This window comes from Balaenoptera borealis (genome assembly GCF_965194805.1).
Source record: "Balaenoptera borealis genome assembly, chromosome: 12".
Lineage (NCBI taxonomy): Eukaryota > Metazoa > Chordata > Mammalia > Artiodactyla > Balaenopteridae > Balaenoptera > Balaenoptera borealis.
Window position 1 is genome coordinate 95,498,879 of NC_138869.1, and position 15,263 is coordinate 95,514,141.

The 15,263-nt window shown below is 39.9% G+C and overlaps 1 protein-coding gene across 1 annotated transcript in view; it reads left to right on the top strand.

Moving 5' to 3' along the window:
• Window positions 1-15,263, top strand: part of TPMT (thiopurine S-methyltransferase) — a 102,859-nt gene that overhangs the window by 67,968 nt on the left and 19,628 nt on the right. Inside the window, exon 12 of the mRNA XM_082346419.1 lies at window positions 7,558-7,597. The gene's annotated coding sequence lies outside the window, so the exon portion shown is untranslated. The remainder of the gene's footprint in view (window positions 1-7,557; window positions 7,598-15,263) is intronic.

The following is a 15,263-nucleotide window of genomic DNA, read 5'->3' on the forward strand; positions in this document are numbered from 1 at the left end:
CACAGGTTACAAGGAGCTCTTTTGGCGAGAGCTCCTTAGGAGGTTGTATGCTGGTCACATCACCAGTGACATCCACTGGTGCTTCTGACGTCAACTTTTCCAAATATCTATAGGGGGTTATCAAATTTCACAATTTGATAAGGTAAACTGGAAATTTCTAAATGGATTCATAATTTAAATGTTTAAAGGAAAGCTGTAAAAATTATTAGGTGCAATAAAGAATAGACATACATACTCAGTAAATTGAAGAATTCTTTTGTATATTTTGCACCTAAACTTACTGGTTTCCTAATTGTTTTTTTCATATTTCCAATTTTGTTTAAAGTCAGGTTACCTATATTTTGTAAATGTCGATTAGGTTCAGTTGATTGATGGTGCTGTTCAGTTCAGCTATGTCCTTACTGATTTTCTGCCTGCTGGGTCTACTAACTACTGATGGAAGGGTGTTGATGCCTCCAGCTACAATAGTGGATTTGTCTATGTCTCTTGGCAGTTTTTGCCTCATGTATTTTGATTCTCTGTTGTCAGGCACATATACAGTAAGGATTGTTATGCCTTCTTAAAGAAGTGACCCCCCTTATCATTATGTAATACCTCTCTTTATCCATGATAATTTTCCTTATTCGGTAGTCTGAAATTCGTATGCTACCCCAGCTTTCTTTTGGTGAGTGTTGGCATGGGTCTGTCTTTCTCCAACCCTTTACTTTTCACATGTCTCTGTTTATACTTAAAGTGGGTTTCTTGGATCTTATTTTTTAATTCACTCAGTCTATATCTTTTAATTGGTGTTATTTAGACCATTCATGTATAAAGTGATTATTGATATAGTTGGATTAATATCTACCATGTCTGTCACTGTTTTCTGTTTGTTGCACTTGTTCTTTTTTAAAATCTTATCCTATTTTTCTGCCTTCTCTAGTTTTAATTGAGCATTTTATGTGATTCCATTTCCTCTTCTCTCTCAGCATATCAATTACACTTTCTCAAAAAAAATTTTTTTTTGGTGGATGCCCTAGAATTTGCAATACATATTTGCAACTAACTTAAGTCCACTTTCAAATAATGCTGTACAGATTCATGGATAGTGTGGGTAGCTCTGTATAGAACAGCTGTCCCCAAACTTTTTGGCACCAGGGACCAGTTTCATGGAAGACAATTTTTCCACAGATGGGGGTTGGGGAGTGGGGGATGGTTTTGGGATGATTCAAGCGCATTACATTTACAATCGTGCACTTTATTTCTTTTATTATTACATTGTAATATATAATGAAATAATTATACAACTCACCATAATGCTCATAGGAGGAGGAGCTCAGGTGGTAATGTGAGCAATGGGGAGCGGCTATAAGTACAGATGAAGCTTTGCTCACTTGCCTGCCACTCACCTCATGCTGTGCGGTCCGGTTCCTAACAGGTTGGGGACCCCAGTCGTAAAGTATTCCTGATTCCCTCCTCCCATCGCTTATAACATTACTGTCGTTGATTTCACTGACCTATATGCTATAATCAGCTAATACATTGTTACTATTATTACTTTGCATGGGTAGAAAAATTAAGAATAAGAAAAATAAAAGATCTTATTTTACTTTCATTTATTCCTCCCCAACATTCTTCCTTTCTTTATGTGGATCTGAGTTTCTGACCTGTATCATTTTCTTTCTCTCTAAAGAACTACTTTTAATATCTCTTATAGGCAGTTCTACTGTGATGAATTCCCTTATTTTTTGTTTGTCTGAAAACGTCGTTTTTCTCCTTCACTTTTGAAGGATAACTTCACTGGATATGGAATTATAGGTTGGTGGGGTTTTTCTTTCAACACTTTAAATATTTCACTCCACTCTCTTCTTGCTTACACGGTTTCTGATGAAAAGTCAGATATAATTCCTGTCTTTGCCTCTATATAAGTGAGACCTTTTTCCCACTCTGGCTTCTTTTTTTTCTTGTTGTAAGGACAGGAGGGATGACTTCCAAGCATTTTACATGTCGGCACTGAAACTGGACCTCCCCTATATTTAGAAAGACGTCTACTGATCTATTTTTCCCTTCCTTCTGGCAGAGTGTTGAGAACACTAAAGCAGAAAGTTACCAAGGATGGGAGACAAGTGATGGAATTCAAGCTGCATCATTCTTAGTTCCTAACCCTTTATGCTATAAACTGTGTGCTTGTCAGATACACTCCTCCTTCCTCTTGACTGGGTTATGATAGAAGAAAATACTACCAGGAAAAGAGATTTGAACAAGCTCTTCTATTCTGCCAAGGGTTTCATTTAAGCATGCACAAACAAGTCGCATAAATCAAAGGGCTTCAAAGTCTAGAGGAGGGAGGTATAGTTGCCTTGTTGAAAGAAAGCCATTCATGGAATATATGTGAGTGGAGACAAGGGAGGGGGAGTCACTTGGCTAGATCTCAAGATCTGACCAAACCCACTTCAGATGACGAAGTTCCACTGTTTTCAGACAGAAAAAGTTAAACTCAGCAATTACCCTGATGGCCAAGTCAGCCTTGAGCCCAGGACATGGTGCTTGAAGGGGGAATAATGGGAGAAGAATCTGGAGGGTTTTATCTTTGGAATTCTCACACTTTTCTGTTATCCAGGCTGCCTTTCTCTACTTCTTGTGACACAACTCTCTCTTCTGTCTCCCTGAAATACTCAGTACCCAATTTTTGAAAGTCTAACTCTCAGCTAGTGGTCAGCCATAGTAATCTTGACCTTCTTGCTTGCATCTTAGAACATGCAAAGGTATGACCTTCCCAAGGAGTATGCAAATTTTGACAAGGGGTACCTTAGCATGAAGAAACTTCTAAGATAGTAACCCAGGATATAGAGAGTATATTTTTCAGGCAAAGGATCCTACCTGTACCTCTCATACCATACCCCCTAAATGGTTGTGTGTCCTCTCTTTTCATAAAAATTATTTACCCTTAATCCCTTTTATTAGTGGGCAGAGGAAAAGTCTAATAGTCTCTTTAGAAGAAAAACGTCATTTTAGGAACATAGGAAAAGTGCCAAAGGAGTGCACCTCTATAAGAGAAAACACTGGAATACAGCCCATTAGTACCATACTTCTCCTTGAAAGGACAGCCAAATGCCATTATTCAGAGCATAAAATTTTCATTTTGAAACTGATGGAGAAGTTTTTCAGAGAAAAAAGAAACTTGTGAAAAAACTATTTAAAATCCAATGTAGAGTAACTTCCTAGTTTTCACCTTTTTCTTTTTCCCTTATTTCATTTTTCAAAGCAATACTCTTCTATATTTTGGGGAAAATATTAGAATCCAGATTACTTTTCTCTATCATGACTTTATTCTTGTCCACCTCCAATATGACTCTGAAGTGGAACTTCTGAATGTCAATCCTGGACAAAAGCTCATATTGTAAATGAAAAAAGAAATCTTTATTTTTAACAAGAGAAAAAATTCCAGGAATTTTTCATCATTGAGTGGGTAAGAACACCACACATCTACAAGCCAAAACCTGTAATAATGCATTTAATCCTAGGCAATTGTTTTCTAGAAAGATAGATAGAAAACAAAGGGTAATTCAAAGAGGAGTAATGTCTAACAATATTTCAGTGATCGAGTTAAAGGAAAATATTAAAAGACATTTTGGATACCATGGACTTCTTTTTAGTTATTTAGTTGCTACTTAGTTAGTTAGTTGTTATAATGGCATTGTGGTTAAATTTTAAAATGTCCATAAATTCTGAGATGTATCCTAAAATATATAGGGGTGAAAGGACATGATATTTGGAATTTGCTTTAACACACTTCAGAAGAAAGAGAGAGAGCGCAAAAGAAAGGAAGAAAACGAATAGATAAAGCAAACATGAAAAAATTGTGATTTTGAATCTGCATGATGGGCATATGGGGTATGCTCATTTCCTGAGGCTGCCTTAAAAAATTAAACTTGGGGGCTTAAAACAACAGAAACTTATTCTGTTACAATTCTGGAGGCTGGAAGTCTGAAATCAAGGTGTCAGCAGGACCACATTCCTTCTGGAGGCTCTAGGGGAGAATCCTTCCTTGCCTCTTCCAGCTTCTGGTGGCTCCAGGCATTCCTTGGCTTATGGCTGCATCACTCCAATCTCTGTTTCCATGGTCACATGGCCTTTTTCCTGTGTCTGTGTCTTCTCTTCTGTTTCTTATGAGAATACTTGTCATTTGATATAGGGCCTCCTGGATAATCCAGGATGATCTCTTCTCAAGATCCTTAATTACATCTGCAAAGACCCTTTTTCCAAATAAGGTCACATTCATAGATTCCCAGGGTTAGAGCATAGACATACCTTTGGGGAGGTGGGGGCACCCCAAATGGAATCAGGCAGTCATATTTTCCACCGGCCTCTCCTGGACATGGCTGGTAGGACCAGGAAGGGGTGCCTGACCCAAACAGGTATGGGCTGTTCCTGGGCTGGCCATGACTTTTAGCCTGAACATGGCCAGGCAGCTGCTCTCTGCCAGCAATTTGAACTAAAAAGCAGCAAGAAAAGGAGTTGGCAGCTGGAAGGACAGAAGCCAAAAAATGCAGAGACTGATACCCAAGGTAGCTTTGTGGCCATGAGGCCAAGCCAAAGATAAGAAGGACCGAGTGTCCCCTGAGAGACTACAGGAGGCTCAGGTCCCTGGAACAGCCCCCATTCCTGGCTCCTTTTCAGGTTTAGGGACGGTGCCTATGAATTGTTATAATAGCTCCCATTTTTCTCAAGATAATTTTACTTTCTTGCATCCAAACTATCTAACCCAGAATAATATAATCTTCCCTTAACCTCATAGTATGCTGGATTGTGCTTTCTTTTTCCAGCCTAAATTCCTGGCCGATTTCAGTAACATACAGTCTATGTTCACTGGAGAGCATTTGAGACACACTGACTTCTACCAGAAACAGGAGGTGTGCATAGCAGCCCACCCTTCTAGAAAATCACTGAGCTTCTCGAACTATACAGAACACCTAACCTCCAATCCTAACGCCTGGAGATCAAGACTGGCAGTGGCAAGCTGTCCAGGGCACCGGTCTGGTAGGTGTAGAGAAGAAGGAACACCTCCCCTACCTGCAGCCCCACTTCCTCATATCCTTTGCCATCTTTTCCTTGTTTCCAGCCAAAACTTGCTGTCGCTCACTAGCCCACCTTTTAGATCTTCTCTGATACTCTTCTCCATGCTAAACGTGCAAGTGACACGTTTTATGTTCTCTCCTCTTCAATGTTGTATCAACATTGAAATTACTGATAATTCCTTAATTCTTGGTTTTCAAACTGGAGGGAGAGGGAGAACAAACAAGGGAAGAGTAAGAGAAATAGTCTCTCTGTTATGAGGCTCAGAGGCAGGGGTTGATTGCTGTTTGAAAGGCATATTAAATTTGTTTTTTAAAGTGATGTGTCACTTTTTTTAATATAAATTTATTCATTTTATTTATTTATTTTTGGCTGTATTGGGTCTTCTTTGCCGTGCGCAGGCTATCTCTAGTTGCAACAAGGGGGGGCTACTCTTCGTTGCGGTGCATGGGCTTCTCTCATCGCAGAGCACGGGCTCTAGGCGTGTGGGCTTCAGTAGTTGTAGCACACAGGCTCAGTAGTTGTGGCTCACGGGCTCTAGAGCACGGGCTCAGTAGTTGTGGTGCAGGGGCTTAGTTGCTCTGTGGCATGTGGGATCTTCCCGGACCAGGGCTCAAACCCGTGTCCCCTGCATTGGCAGGTGGATTCTTAACCACTGCACCACCAGGGAAGCCCGGCATATTAAATATTATAACAAACATTTATACTGGAAAAAATTTTAAGTAATACAAAGTCCAGTGGTGAAGTTCAGTTAATCTTGACTGGTGGCAAAGCACTGAGTACGATAAACCCCAGGAGTCTATGTGAGAATCTCAGCTGGTACAGGATGGAGATGGTGAGAAATGGAAGTGGAGTTTTATCTAAGAGAGCAGAGGCTTGAAACGATCGAGAAACCCTACCTTAACCTAAGTGGTATAACTTAGATGTCGCAATGTCAAGTTTCAGTACAGTCCTAGGTCTTTCTGGGCTCTCCAAATACCCTCACATGGTGGGTGCTTACTTCAGTTGCTTCTGTGTGATGCTTTCTCTACACTTTCTTCTCATCTTATCAATTCTCTGAATCCTGACCCTTATTTTCCCGTACGGATGCCTTTCTCTTTGGCTGATATTGGGGAGCAAAATTAGGGCATCTGCACGATCTTTCTTCCATGTTAATGACATTGATTAGTCTAAGAATGAAATATATGTCCAAAATTGCTTGCGAAGGTTAGTAACAGAAGCTGGTTGTGACACACCCAAAGAGGCAGTAAAAACCCAGCATCTAGAGAGAACAGATACTTTCAGCTGTCAGAGAAACAAGAACTGCGTCTCTCACCCACTGAACGATGGAGTTGTCCTCTAAGTTCTAACATTTAGTGACTGGAAATGTCAGAACTCAACAAATGATGATTCTCTTGTTTTCTTTTTTCACATATGAATGCTAAAATCTAATTTATTTTCTTCCACGGTGAAAAGTTCCTCAACTTAGTCAAAATCAGGCTCCAAATGTGTGCACATTCATCTTTTTGCCTTAAAAGCCAAAGATGTACCTCAATTTATTTTTTAAAAAGTTGGTTTTATCTTCTGAAAATATCTTCTTTTTTTTTAAATTAAAAAAAATTTTTTATTGAGGTACAGTTGATTTAAAATGTTGTGTTAGTTTCCGGTGTACAGCGAAGCGATTCAGTCATACATACGTATATATCTATTTTTTTCAAATTCTTTTCCCTTATAGGTTATTACAAAATATTGAGTAGAGTTCCCTGGGCTATACAGTAGGTCCTTGTTGGTTATCTATTTTATACATAGTAATGTGTAAATATTAATCTCAAACTCCTAATTTATCCCTCCCCTCCCAAATGTTATCTTCTTAAATGCAAATTCCTGATGTTAATGAGAATCTTCAGGTATAGTGAAGAGACTTACTGGCTGTTTGATTTGGGAAATTTTAATTTAATAACTTTTGATCCTCAATTTCTTTATGAAATGTTTAGGGTATGACTTAGTCACAGGGCTTTGGTGAGACATAAGTGAATTTTCTTCAGTGGTAAATAGCACTGCTGTCCTTTCAATTGTTCAAGCAAGAAACTCACGAATCATTCCCAATGCCTCCTGCTCACTCACTCTCCACATTCAATCCAAAAACAAATCTAGTAGGTTCAACCTTCAAAATATATCTCAAGCTTTTCCACTTGTCTCCCTTGCTACAGCTATTATCGTTTTAGACACCTTAGTTTCTTACTGACTATTCCTCTTATCTCCTGACTGGTTTCTCTACTTTTACTCTTACATCCCCATTCTCCTTACCACATAGATGCATGGTTTTTAAAAGCACAAGTTATGCCACTCTCCTGCTTAAACCTTTCTGATGATGGCTTTTCACTGTATTTTATTTATTTATTTTTAATTAATTTTTATTGGAGGTTAGTTGCTTTACAATGTTGTGTTAGTTTCTGCTGTACAGCAAAATGAGTCAGCTATACATATATTTATATCCCCTCTTTTTTGGATTTCCTTCCCATTTAGGTCACCACAGTGCACTAAGCAGAGTTCCCTGGGTTATACGGTATGTTCTCATTAGTTATCTATTTTATACATAGTATCAATAGTGTATGTATGTCAATCCCAGTCTCCCAGTTCCTCCCACCCCCCCTTCCCCCTTGGTATCCATACATTTGTTTTCTACGTCTGTGTCTCTATTTCTGCTTTGCAAATAAGATCACCTCTACCATTTTTCTAGATTCCACATATATGCGTTAATATACGATATTTGTTTTTCTCTTTCTGACTTCCTTCACTCTGTATGACACTCTCTAGGTCCATCCACATCTCTGAAAATGATCCAATTTCGTTCCTTTTTATGGCTGAGTAATATTCCACTATATATAGATGCCACATCTTCTCTATCCATTCATCTGTCGATGGACACTTAGGTTGCCTCCATGTCCCGGCTATTGTAAATAGTGCTGCTATGAACGCTGGGGTGCACGTGGCTTTTTGAATTATGGTTTTCTCAGGGTATATGCTCAGTGGTGGGATTGCTGGGTCATATGGTAGTTATATTTTTAGTTTTTTAAGGAACTTCCATACTGTTCTCTATAGTGGCTGTATCAATTTACATTCCCCCCATTGTATTCTAAAAATGACATCTTTCTTAAGATTTGATTCACATACCACAAAATTCACCCTTTTAAAAGTATACAAATTAAAGTTGCATTGTGTTTTTTAGCATATTCACAATGTTGTTCACCATCACCACTGTCTAATTCCAGAACATTTCCACCACCCTGAGAAGAAAACCAGTACCCATCAGTAGTCACTGCCTGTTCCCTCCCTATCCAGCCCCTGACAACCACCAATCTACTTTCTGTCTCTATGGATTGATTTGCCTATTCTGGACATTTTATATAAATTGAATCATAAGATACAGGACTTTTTATGTCTGGCTTCTTTCACTTAGCATAATGTTTTTAAGGTTCATGTATCAGTACTTCATTCCTTTTTATTGCCCAATAATATTCCATTGTATAAATATAACTTCATTTTATTTACCCATTCATCAGCTGATGGACATTTGGGTTGTTTCCACTTTTGGAATATTATGAATAATGCTGCTATGAACATTCATGTACAAACCTTTGTGCGGACATATGTTTTCAGTGTTCTTGGGTATATACCTAGAATTAAAATTGCCAGATTATATGGTAACTCTATGTTTAGCCTTCTAAGGAACTGCCAAGCTGTTTTCCAAAGTGGCTGCACTATTTTACAATTCTACCAGCAATGTATGAGGGTTCCAGTTTCTCCACATCCTCATCAACACATTATTATCTGCCTTTTTTATAATAGCCACAAATGAAGTGGTATATCATTGTGGTTTTGATTTGCATTTTCCTAATGACTAACAATGTTGAACATCTTTTCATGTGCATATTAACTGTATACCCAACATTTAACACAATGCCTGGCTCAAAATGGTAATTCAGTAAATGTATTATTGTATGGAATTAAAAGAAGGGATAAAATCAGAACTTAGAAATGTATAAAATACTATAGAAATATAACACATTTTTGTTATTATTATTAATTGCACAATACTATTTATGAATTTGCTTGTTATTAGAAATCAGATGACGTCACTGTTTTAAAAACGTTGGATTTCTTTAATGTGGGCAAAAATGATGATGGTAGATAGAAGCCCAGAGAAAAAGTGCATACTATTTAATGCATAACATTTTCATTTGGCTATTATTTAATTTTTAAGTATCTTGCAGTATTCTGGAGGACCTTCAGGCCCAAATGGCTTTGAATGTCAAAGGCATTATTTCTTAGAAGGTACTTAACTTTGGCGTAGTACTTTGTACACAAGGGGTACTCATGAAATAAGTAAATGTTTGTTTATTTACTCACATATTTATTGACATTTATTGAGTACCTGGTATATGCCAGGCATTTGTGAAGCCCTTAAGATTCAGAGCTAAATATAAAAGCTCTTGACTTAGGGGTTTAGAGAATGCATCAGGGTTTTCAATAGACAGCAATGAGGACAGGGAGAGAGGTATGTATATAGGTGGTGCCAGGAAAGGAACAGCAGGACAGATGAAAGATGACAATAGTCTAAACCAGGAGTTGCAAACTCAGTGCCTCAGGAGCCAGGTAGGCTTGGTGCGAGATATTAAATGTAGTGGAGTCTGTGGCCAGGGAAGATGGCATACTCGGTTTGAAGACATTTACATTCAAATTAAAAACAAAAATACTGTGGCAGCCAAACAAAATACTTCTTTAGGCTTCTTCTTTGGCCAACAGTCTGAGCCTAAGCAAAGCCAGTAGCAGAGGGAAAGGAGAAGAGTCAGAACCGTGCTGCTGAGCTGGAGTCGGCTAGTACTGGCTCAAGAGGACTGGCTGGGCACATCGCTTCCCAACTCTGTTCTGTTACTTGGAATCAGTCATGATGGTGAGAGTATTTACACCACGGAAATAGGCAAATGCTGCAAATCAGGACTTTCTCCCAACCCCCTTTGGAATGGGAGAGAAGGGGCGGAGGGGAATCAAAGCTGACTCCCAGGGGTGTCAGTTACTCTTACTCCTGTTAACGTCCCTAACTCTTAGAAACATAAATGATAAGAATGTCAGCCGTAATTCCTTTACTTTTATTAGGCTATTGGTAGCCAACACTGAAAACAGTTACTTAAATGTTAAAAAAAAAAAACCTAGAAATGTACTCCTATTTGAAGAAAGAATAATATTTTCACTTAAGTTTTAGAAACTGCTTCCTTCTTCCTTTAAAAATATTGTTATAAGCACAGTGTTCTGTATTTTGTTTGACTTGTGAGTGTATAGACCACTCTGATTCTAACTCTGGCCCTGTAGACAAGCTATACCTGGACTTTCTTTTAGTTAAAAAAAAGTTTGGGAGAAGGTGTAAGGAATGTTGAGGGAATTGAGAATAAATAGAATTGGAGAGAACCTCTAGGCTTCAAATGACCCCCAGAATTCAGGGCCCCAAATTCCTAAATCCTCTCCAGTTGAGCAGCTGTCCTCCCATGTGAGTTTTTAAAGGGACATATATGCACAGGCTCAGGAACACTTTATGAAAACGACTTTGGGTCCTGAACGTCAGTATTGTGTTCTAGTGAGCTAAACTGGACCCTGTTTGTTGCATTGTCTTACCTTGCTCCTCTGGCTAAGGCTCTTCCCTAGGCCAGAATGACAAATATCTCTCACATGCATAGCCGCTCCCACTTCCGTGGCTGTAGTGGATACTGTGGTATGCTACCCAGATCTCCCTTTCAGGACCCATGCATGCATTCTCCCAAGTGCTAGGAGTGTTGGCCGCTGATGGCTTACAATTGCATCCTTCTCCAAGAATGGCCTTACTCAAGGCTACAGCCCTCCAGGGTCAGTGTTAGGGAGGGTTGGAGAAAGGGAGTAGTGTTCAAGCCTGTCACTTTGCCTGATTTGGGACAACCTAGCTCCAGAGATCCCCCCATGAAATTGGCTAAGACCTTTGTTGCCACTGCAACGTCTCATATTGCTTCCCTTATTTCCTTACAAGTGTTGTTCTCGAAGATACTTCCTGCAAGCAACTCTCTGAATCTCAGAGTTAGTTTTTGTGGAATCCACCTAAAACAGTGGCCATTTCGGAATATGTTACTAATCAATGATGTTGCTTGCTTTTTCTTGCTGAGCAGGGATAAATCTTAAGGGTCCTCAAAATAGCCCTCTATGTAACTACAAAAATATGACTGGATGATAAACAAGTTGAAACCCATTTATCATCCCTGCTCCAAGCCCTCCTTTTAATATCAGTTCTCTAAATCTTAGTGTTCTAGTGGCAAGAAGAGACAAGGAGAGACAAGCCTAAGGAAAGTGCATCAATGAAAGAAGAGAGCTACTTGAATCTAAAGCCTTGAGCAAAACCAATCTAAATTGTTTTCCCCCAATTATCCATTGGGTCCCCCAGGTGGGAGACAGCCTCGAGCCAGTCAGCTATTTAGGGGAAACCAATCCAAATGGGTCAATCCTAGAAAAGGACCTGCCACTTACTTTCAACAGCTCTACTATCTGTCACACCAAATTTCCACTCCCTCACACCAGAGCCATAAAATATCCTTGGCCTTGACCATTCATACCAGGATCCAAGAACTCTCCCTTGATGTCAACATGGACTAAAAATCTGGTGACCTGTGATCTATTCCCAACACTTCCAAGAAAAGCTGCCTATATTAGAATAAGACACTGGGTGCTAGCTTGCTCAATTTTAAAATATCTTGGTTAGACAATGAGAACCTAAATACTTGCTTCATTATAGGACCTTAGTCAAATCCTTTGGTATCTCTGAACATTGTTTCTGAATCTATCAAATGTACTGTATTTGTCAGAATTTTTCCATTGTGATGTCAGAAACACAACAGAAAATAACTTATACAGCCACCCCAGGCTCACATCTTTCTAGCTTAACAACTCCAGAGTGAAACAAGCTTCTGTCTCCAGGAGAGACTCTGAGTAGTGAAGCTGGGGTCACAAACCATCCCTGAGACAGTTACTGTGGCGGGATGGAGTCCATATACCATTATAGTCAGGGAGGAGGGGACACCACCGCTGGTACTACACAGAGTAGAGTAGGGTGGTTTTCTTCAAGGAAAGGTACTGGTAAATAAAAACGTGTTTACTATACTACAAAAGCCCAACATAATAATGAAGATGATGATGAGGGTGATAATAATAATAATAATAAGGCCCACACTAAGGCACTTAATCATGAATTTTCTGAAAACTGGGGATAAAGGGAGGATTTAGTTAATTTTGGATAATTATCTTCAAATATGCTCCTTGCTGAGGATTGAGATGATTATGGTATGTTTTCTGCAAATGCTCTCTTCTCTTATTGAAACCATTATTATTTTCCTTCCTTTTGCCCTTTGCATTCTGCTCACCATAAAATAATAAGCCAAATCTCTTTTTACTTGCCAGCAGAAAATTGTCAAATATACGGGGGACTCATTCACAGAGCAGAATTCTCAAAGGAAAGGTCTGGAGTCCTGTTGCATGTTAGGGTTGACTAAAGCAGGTAACAAACCTCAGCCAAGTGATGCTTTTAAATTCATAACTCAATTGGAATATTTCTTCTTTTTTTTTTTAAAGGCGTCTTTCTTTTGAAAGGCTATTTTTCAAACCCTCTAATGAAAAAGCTGGGGAATATTGCTATCAATTCTTCCTTTCCTCCCCAAGAAAATAGCATTCCTCTGCCTTGAACAGATGGGGCTCTGTGTGATAAATAACCCAGTGTTTCAGTCCAGCAGCGGATGGCACTGACATCTTGTCCCCAGTGTTTATAAGCTGGGCTGTCCCTCTGCTTTCATTTCCTCTGACTAGACTGGAGCAGTGTTTAAGAACTCATAAATGGCGGGGGTTAGTTCCAGCCATCGTCGCACGCCAGCCATTCTTTAGGATAATGATGAGAAGGGTGAGTGCCTTCTAGGAAGGATTCTGGAGAGGGTGGGAGGTGCGGAGGAGGAAAGAGAGTAGAGCCTCTCACACCTGCACTGCCTTAGTGCTCACTATATTAATAGCTCAGGCAAGGACTGCTGCCGTTAATTGCTATTCCCAGAGGGTTCAGCTGGGTTTCCATTTACAGAGGCAGCTCTAACAAAGAGGGCACACACATATGTACACCACACACACACACACACAGTACACACTATACACACACATGCCACTATTCCTACTCCTCCAACTCTCTCCTGATTGGCTTCCTTGGGAGCCCTCAGACTCCCCATCATTACTGTAAAGAATGTCAATCATTACTGCGTGAGAAAATCACCCATCTCTTCAGGAACATCAGAGTGTTTGCTGTTCTAATGATTTCACCTGCGCTGGATGGAGCTTAGAATATGATTAACGTGACATCAAGGTCCCCTTTGTCACGTTCTTGCAGATAAGGGCAGCCTGCAGCAGCTGCCTTCCAAAGGAGAAGGGATAGACTATGTAACAGTAAACGATGGAAAGAGAAAATAAATTCTGGAGCAAAGGGATAAGTTTACATTTCCAAACCTGCAATTTGTTCCTAGGTTGTTGAATATTCTTCATAAGTATTGTGGGTTGGTTCAAAACCAATGATGTTTACATATTTCTGCGTATAAATACCTTTGGGTGCAATTTTCCTTTCTGCCTCTGTTTGACACTCATTTTAAAAAACTCCATGTAATTAGGACCAGTTGCCAAATGCTTAATGTACATGATCTCTAAACAGTCAACCTCAACAAATCTTTCTTGATAGGCTCTGAGTGCTGGGTGCAGGGGATTCTTGCCCTCATGGAGCTTCCAGTCTGGTCATTTAACATGCCCCATGAGTGTGGAATCCAAGTTGCATGGGGTCAGAAATGGGAGGAGCGGCTCTTTAAGAAAGAGAATATAGGGGGAATTCCCTGGCGGTCCAGTGGTTAGGACTTGGCTTGTTCACTGCCAAGGGTGCGGGTTCGATTCCTGGTCAGGGAACTAAGATTCCACAAGCTGCACTGCGCAACCAAAAAAAAAAAGAAAGAAAGAGAATATAAATTTACTATGCCAAATATTTATTTAGAATGAATATAGAAATTACAAAAAGTTGTAAAAGAGGCCTATCTGAGTGAAAGACCCATCTCATATGTTTCATAGTAAATCCTCTGATGGGGAGGTAGGTAGTGTCTTACCTCAGTTTTACAGATACAAAAAACTGATGTTGCATGAGCCAATGTCTGATTCGGGGTCAGTAAGATTAAGCATTCCACTGCTCCTCAATCCAAGGAAGTATAATCAAGGCCCGGAGGGTATCCAGGTGGAAACAGCTTTTCCTCAGCCAAGGCACGGCTCAGATTCTGCTGGCAGGAAAAACAAGACACTGCCCAGACATCTCTGCTCCCATCCAAACCAGGGGACAATATGACCCCTTGAAACATTTATTACAATCTTAGGTCTTGTTTTTCTTGGGCTTCAGGTCCTTGCAGTTTGCACATTTCTGACTTTCCCTGCGGTTGGGCCTGGTTTAAAATTCCATATCTGATGTTCTGTGACTTGCCTGTAGAATAAAGAGGACGAACCAGGTTATCTTTTCCCAAACTTTTCCTCAGAGCGTTAGACCCACAGGATGTGTACAAGCATTGTGACAAAGAGGCGCGCGGACACATAAGCTTGGAAATGCTGGATGAATGAAAGTGAAAACTGATTTCTTTAGGACTGGTCTCTTCAGGGGCTTTATTTTGCTAACGTGCACATTTGCCCTCCAAGAGGGAAATATAGCATGCAGCTCTTCCCAAACTTACTCTATTTAACAATTATTTATTGAGTGCTTACTATGTGCCAGGCACTGTTCTAGATGCTGGGGACACAGCAGTGAGTGAATGACATGATACAGAACCTCTTCTCCCCCAGAGTAGCATACAAGACCAGGGTTTCATGACTCCACCTTGGGGAAGACTACTGAATATTTTCTGAGTCCCTTCCATTTCTAACGTTCTGTGAACAACGGTAAGCAGCCATTTGGTTACCCCAATTTTGGACAGAGGGTTTCACCTAGAGTCTCAGCCCCACCCAGTTCTTGAGCCTTAATTTAGGGGTTGCCTATTTCCTCAAAATAAAGCCCCCATACCCCTTTAGTTTTTGGCCTCCACCCACATTTCCAGTCACCTCTCCTCCTAGGTCCTGTGTGTTCCAGCCACACTATTGTTTTTCGTGTTTCCAAACAATCCATGCTT